The following is a 7,982-nucleotide window of genomic DNA, read 5'->3' as shown; positions in this document are numbered from 1 at the left end:
ATGACACCGAGCCTATATGGCCGGGTACGGTATTATGATATATGTATATGTATGAAAATGTTTTTTTTAAAGGAAAGCATGCATGATATCCACCTTAAGAGGCATTTAGATGTGCAGGTTATCTCTCTTATGTCTTATTACATTCATATCTTTATTATGTTGTTATTCATGCCTTACATACTCAGTACATTATTTGTACTGACGTCCTTTTGTTTGCGGACGTTGCGTTCATGGCCGCAGGTAGACAGGGAGACGGATCAGACCCTTAGGTTGCTTCCTCAGCGTTTTTACAGGAGCGCTCCACTTGTTCCAGAGCTGAAGTTCAGTTGGTACGATTCTTTTGTATATATATATGGGCATGGCGGGGTCCTGTCCCGTCCTTATGATGTTATGCACTCCAGGTAGAGGCTCGTAGACAGTTATGTACGGTTAGAGATTCTATGATCATCTCGGTCCATACCTTGTTGTATCATCATATTTTGATAGCCTTGTCGGCTGGTGTACTTGAGATCAGTTTGATGACGTGTGTGTATATATATATATATATATATATATATATATATATATATATATATATATATATATATAGCTTTTGGGCTTGTGTCCCTTATAGATTATGATATTTATGAGTTAGCTTTATGGCCCACTCAGATATGACTATGGGATGTATGTTTTGCGGTGCTCGGCAGGTTAGCTCTGGGTGCCCGTCATGGCCCTCCGGTTGGTTCGTGACAATTACATTCAAACTAAACTCAAATTGGTCCAAAACTTCCTTTCAAATTCAATCCATAGCCAATAACTTCAACACAAAACCTTATGGCCTTTCCACCATGACTCTTTTCACTTCCAAGACTTGTTTAACCTTCAAATCAATTCAACATAAGAAATAGAATGAAAAACATACCTTATAGGTTGAATAACTTTAACTCACACAACTTGCTTCAAGACTTAGTCACCACAACATCAAGTAGAAGCAAGAACAACCACCTTCTATGAACTAGTTGAGGTTTTTAAAGCTTGATCTTCTCTTGAAATAGTTTGGGATGATTATAGATGTCTAAGAGAGATTAGAGGGTCACTAGGGATCTGTTTTGGTGGAACAAATGAGCTCCAAGTCATGGGAAATAATTTATAACAAAAGGGCAAATCTCCACCGCCTCATTTTCACATTGCATTTTCATGGCCATGAAATTATTCACGGTCCGTGGAAGTGATCGTGAAATGCTTCCAGTGAGCAACTTCTTTGCCACCCATTCCATGGTGGCCAACCCCCACTTTCACGGTCTGTGAAATTATTCACGATCCGTGGAAGTGACCGTGGAATGATCTCGTACCAATTTTCAGGCGAAATGTAGTCTCTTCTATTCGTTTGACGTCTAACCTTCATACTCTTTTCCAAACATGTTTAAGGACTTATATAACTCCGAGATGCACCCATAGGCCTCATACACAACTTCCCAAATGATTCCCAATACGAGCCTATGACAAAATGACTTAAGACGAAACTTTAACGTACGCGAAAAGATGAAATTTTACATTGCAAGACTTTATCAGAACACTTTCTTATTTCAGTTTTGGCCTATTTTGGCTTTGAAAAGGCTATTATTTGAAAATTGATTTCGATCAAAATTCTCCAGAAAAAGAAATTGGGCATGTGCCCCAAACAAACTATTTTTGTTATCTTTGTCCCATATCGAATAACTTAACCGATTCTGAAAATCTAGTTTTGAATCCATGTTTTTCCAAAATACATTTTTTGAAGTCTTGTAAATCTCTGAGAATCATTTTTTATTTCATTTAAAGAGACAATTTCAAAAAATTAGCTGAGTTGGATGAAGTCCGATAAAATAGGTCATTCTATTCAAACTAACTATTTTAGAATCATTTGCCTACTGGAAATCACAATTATGTCCTAAAGGATTCCAATAACACGTCAATATTTTGCAGCATACATACATATATATGAAATAGAACTTGAAAGCAAAAATGGGCCGGTGGGTTTACTAAGCCCACCAGCGTAAAGCTTATGCAATTTTCATCCATTGTTGGGCCTTCAAATATAGCAGCTGACTCGATCTAATAGTATGTTGAGCCTCAGGCCCAACGAAATAATGGAAGGAGGCATAGGTAAAGTGCATTGGGACTCTCAGTTAAATAGATCATGCAAAGTGGAAAAGGAAGGAGGTGGTTGGAAAACACCCACAGTTAACAAATAATATACCAAGGAGATTCCATTATATTTATCACTTAGTCATACGAGAATAGCGTAGATACATCCAAATATATGTTTGATATACTGTATATGTACTTATCATGTGAGCAACTGAGAAAGAGAAAAACAATTACTAAGCGAAAACAAGTAGTGCAACGAGGTACGCTAAAACGTTCAAAGATATACATAAGGTAGATACTTGTATACTCGGATTATATTAAGTGTATACACCTCTAAATACTTTAGAAATATTAAAAGTATACTGAACTGCACATTTCATCATCACTGAGGAAAAGAAAAATAGATAAGAGAAGTAATCAATCAAACAGCACAGCAATAGGATTTGATATACCTCGTATACAGAAGATTTACAATATGAATACCCCTATACACTTAATAATATATAGGGTGTGTGTATTTTTGTATACCTAGCGGTATACAACAACATGTTAACAAAGAGGAGAAGAAGAAGAAGAAGAAGAAGAAGAAGAAGAAGAAGAAGAAGAAGAAGAAGAAGAAGAAGAAGAAGAAGAAGATGATGATGAATAATCACACTCATCAGTACACAATACAACCCAACATGAATATCCAAGGGTACATGAAGGGTATACATTGGTATACTTATCATACACCATAGGTATGCACCCCATATACTCAAGAAGAAGAAGAAGAAAAAGAAGAAGAAGAAGAAGAAAAAGAAGAAGAAGAAAGGTTTTGAATAATCACACTCATCAGTACACAATACAACCCAACATGAATATCCAAGGGTACATGAAGGGTATACATTGGTATACTTATCATACACCATAGGTATGCACCCCATATACTCAAGGATTCTGTAACGTACACAGACTCACTGATCTTTCTTGGAGCAGCCTGGTCAAGATTTGGAGTTAGAGGAGCTCTTTTGCACTCCATAGCACCCCAAATATACTCAGCCACACAAAAGAGAAAAATTGTAGACTAAAAATCTTATTCAATTATGTAAGGGTTTCGGCAAAAAGCCAAATCCCTAATAAATCAAATTTTTAGGTTTTTGGTTCAATGAAAACTTATTTGAAATGTAGAAATAGGGGTTCTTTATATAGTACCCCAAACCTAATTTTTAGGTTTAGAACCGATGTGTGACTCCTGATTTTGAGAATTTATTTTTGATTTGTTTTGAAATTGTGCTAAGAACCAATGAGGATCAAGAAGAAGAAGACAATACTCATTAAGGGTTTGTCCTTGCTCTGTGCGAGAACTGCAGAGAGAGAGAGATAGATAGATAAAGGGCTTTACCTTCGTTTAAGTAAAGATATGGTGAAGAAAGGGCAAAGAAATTAATGCTTTCCCCGAAACGAGCGAACATCATCTGATAAAAGCAACCTTGGCCTCTGCCTTTGTTGTTTCCGTCTGTGATGAGAGAGAGAGAGAGAGAGAGAGAGAGAGAGAGAGAGAGAGAGAGAGAGAGAGAGAGAGACGCCGATTAGGGTTTGGGAGCCAAACATTGCAAAAGAGGAAATGACAAGGACAATGAGGTGTTTGGTGTTTAAGTGGAGAATTGGGCCGGATCTGGTCCAATTGGACTGGCTCGGCTGAAATAGAGGGTCTTTGGCCCAATTTGTGAAAGATTAAAATGTTTATATGAAAATAGGCTAGTTTTTCACTAGTCTTGAATTAATTTAAAATCAACCAAAATTATTCAATTGTTATTAAAATTAACGTAGAGATCAATTATACATTTCAATCGTAACCAAATTTAAAAATAATTGAAATTAAAGAAATTGATGTAAAAATTGAGATGATATCTATTTAATTAATTAAATTTCTTGATTTGACGGAGAGAAATATTTATCAATTAATCACGGCTTAATTTAAACAATTAATTAGATAAAAAAAATCATTATTTTGACTTTAAGTTCTGATAAAAATGTTTAAAAATCATAGTGATAAATATGCAAATTATATACAATGATACACTTGATGATATTTCTCCAAATGAAATGGCAAAATGCCACCGAAGTAATTTTGTAAAATTCTTTTGACTCCAAAAACTGCATATTCCAGTTCGTTTGTGATTCAATAAGTCAGACTAATTAAATAAAATTTATGAAGGGAAAAAAATAGGTGTCAACAACCTAGACGGTTGTGCGACCTAACTGATGAGTTGCCTTTATCATGCCTATTTCGACAGATGTCTTCGGTTGATTTGCACTTTCTTCTTTTTGTCCTTCTTGGTTATCTTCTTTGGCTCTTAGTAATATTTAATTAGATCTTCAAAGCATTCTTGGCAAGAACAATCAATGTCCCATGCGCAATGGCCTGTGAATGGATCCTTGAACCACATCACATTTTTACCTTCAATGTTAAAGTGCACATTGCAGTCTTGTTCTGTCAAGAATCCTTCAATTAGTTCAGAGAAAAATTCTGGCTCATACTCATAAGCAGAGTGGTACCTGGGCTGCATAATATTAATTGCAAAAGTGACCTTGTTTGACCTTTGAGGTGAGTATAGTCAAAACATATTAAAATACTTATCATTTTTCTTTAGTATGTTTGACAATGTCGACCTGATTGATTCATGAGGTTCTCTCAATTTCTCATAATTTGTCACTCATGAATTTGGAAGAATTTTTACAAGTTCTTCCTTTGAAAGTTGTCTCGGGATTTGGGTGCATTGGGTAGTGCCTTTGGTTGCATCAACATTAATAAGCAAATCATTGCCTTCACATGGAAGAGAGAGATCAATGGCATGATCTGAACTCTCCAAGCAATTTGGTAGTGAAGAGTTGCTTGGATGGCATCCTCAGGGCTCCGAGAATTTGGACTTGAATTTTTAATGCCTCAGTGAGATATGGATCATATAGAGACATGTTAAAATTTGGGAACGCCGTCACAAGAACTGTTCCTGCATTCAAAGTAACTTCGGTAGTGCCAAGGTTAGCATGTTAGTACTCAAGATACCTGGTATCAAGGAGAGAAATTCTTGCAACAACTGGTTTTCCTTTTCGTCCATGATAAGTCAAGACTATTCAGACAACACCAAAGTGTATACGAGTGAAACCATGATTTTTTCATTGCTTTGGAAATTCTTCGGGGATCTGCAAGGTGATGAATTGTTCTCCTCGTGTTGCATAAATGAGATGTTGGTCAAGTTTAGAACTAGCAACATATTCTCTTACACTTTTGGGCCTATGTTGGACCAAAGAGCGAATTTGGGACCATGGAGACAATTGTTTTTTAGCAAAAGCGAAATAAGGATTTATTAACGGCAAATAAGTAGACTAATTTCTAATTCATACAAGTAATCACATTGTTTTGAAAGGGGTTTTGAAAGAGTAGTAGACATATCAACATTTGCACTAGAATGTAAAAGACTAGAAGATGAAGCTGCATCAGAACTAATTTCTATTCTTAAAAGTCGCTTTCTCCTCCAAAATGATGGGTTTGGCTGTGATACCATAAGGGGTGAGTGACGTACCAAGACTTGCAGAGACGGAAAAAGACTCAGTATAGATAGAATTACAATGGTAGAGAAGGAAAAGTACCTGGGTAGAGAATTGAATTATCGGCACAAACTTACCTCTGTAGAGATTGATTTACTCGCCCAAAAATATCTTGGTAGAGATTGAATCACTTAGCACAAACGTCTTCCTACAAGAAGGGTGATAGAGGCTTATAAAGGCGTCACTCGCCACAAATTGACCATCAATAGCAAAACTTGAAAAATCTTTGCACTAATAACACAATGCAACTATCAACATAATTTTGCACTTATAACGCAATGCAACTACTAAAATATTTTGCACATATAATGAGATGCAACTACTAAGATAATTTTCCTCAACTACTACAATAATTTTTCTCATCTACTAAAGTAGTTTAAGACTATACACTCAAATATTAACCAGCCACATCTCCATATTGTGAAGGAGGAAAGTGGAAACTATGAAAGACTTAGCTAGAAGAAGACCTCTTTTATGCATGAAGTATTTTTACAGGAGTGAAAGCTCGATTAGAAATTAGATATCTTACAACTACTACAACGACTCCTATTTATAGGAGATGAAAAGCTATTACATGTACTACACTTGTTTACATCACATAATACATGTGGAAAACTTAAATAGTAAAATAAGTACAACAAATAAAAATCTTACAATGTAACTGTCACGACCCGACCCGGTGCTACCCCACCCGGGCACCCCTTAACACACATTCACATAATATTTAGGCGATACATAAATCAAGTCATGTATTCTAGTCATCAATCATATTAGACCCGTTGGGCGACAATCATCTTGGATAACGTCATAGGCATCTATGCCACATCAAATGTACAAGGCCGACGAGGCCAACAAAATGATATACAAAACATAGGCCGACAAGGCCAAACATATCTACCCACGTACACATGTCTACGAGCCTCTAAGAAGAGTATACATATCACATGAGCGGGACAGGACCCCGCTATGCCCATAACTATATACACAAAAGAGTAAGTGCCCAAAAGCTATGACTCCGAATGAGATGGAGTTGTGCTATGCAATATTTGAATAAGCAACTATGAGTCCAGTCTGTCTCCCTGTGCACCTGCGGGCATGACGCAGCGTCCACAAATAAAAGGACGTCAGTACGAAGAATGTACTGAGTATGTAAAGCATGATCAACATCGATATATAGGCATAATGAACAACATATGAAATAGCACAGGAGGGGAGATAATAATATCGTCGTCATGGCACTTACTTGTCTTTCATAGGGACTTTCCATTTTCTCATACGTATTAGTACACATATGTCATCCTCCGTATTCCGTAACAGTACTCGTACCATGTTTGTGCTCGTATTCATATACATAGTCTTATCACATTCATATTCATGTTATATACATAGTATATATATATATATATATATATATAGCACTTACATATCGTACCCGACCTCGTAGATCGGTGTTTCATACATACTTGGCCAACCAAGGCTCAAGGTTAATCATACCTGGCCCTACCAAGGCTTCAGGGTTATCCGTACCATCTCTAGATGTGTGTGCGCGTTACGTAATCATATACATACATATATATAAACATATACTCTACCCGGCACCATAGGCTCGGGGTTTCATTATAGCCCTTTATAGGCACACATACATCTAATAGCCCGTAGGCACCTTTAGCATTATTATTATTATTATTATTATTATCATTATCATGACTATCATCATCATTATCGTTACGTCTATATTATAGGCTTACTCGTTATATGAGGAGCGTAGTACAAACGTAGCACATATCAAGGATCATGAGCTTATAAGCTCGGAATATCAACCATGTGAAGACAATATACTCATATAGAGGAATTAGGAATTTGGCCAAGAATCATGCCTTATGAAAGAAGGGTTAGCCTCACATACCTTTTTGTCGGACTATTCTACACTTGCACGTCCCCTCCCAATGTTGGCGTTTCTACCTTTATTAATATCATAACAATGGCCATTAGTCATTCACATTATCCACATTATCTAGATTTCTCAACTTGCTTCTAATTCATCCATATTCAAGGTCATAACACCCAACTTCGTCCATCCGTCTAAAGTGTCTAGTTCATGATCTTAATACCATTTATGACACATTCATATCACAACACAACAACATTCGTGATTCAATTCAAACTATTTCTCAAGATGTCACTATTCATCATTCATGACCTAGTTGACCATATTTTCTACAATCCATGCATTTCAACTCTCCAATATCTTAAACATCATATAAATATCATGAATCTTACCT

This window comes from Lycium barbarum, chromosome 11, assembly GCF_019175385.1.
Source record: "Lycium barbarum isolate Lr01 chromosome 11, ASM1917538v2, whole genome shotgun sequence".
Taxonomy (NCBI): domain Eukaryota; kingdom Viridiplantae; phylum Streptophyta; class Magnoliopsida; order Solanales; family Solanaceae; genus Lycium; species Lycium barbarum.
Note: the sequence above shows the minus strand (reverse complement) of the source record.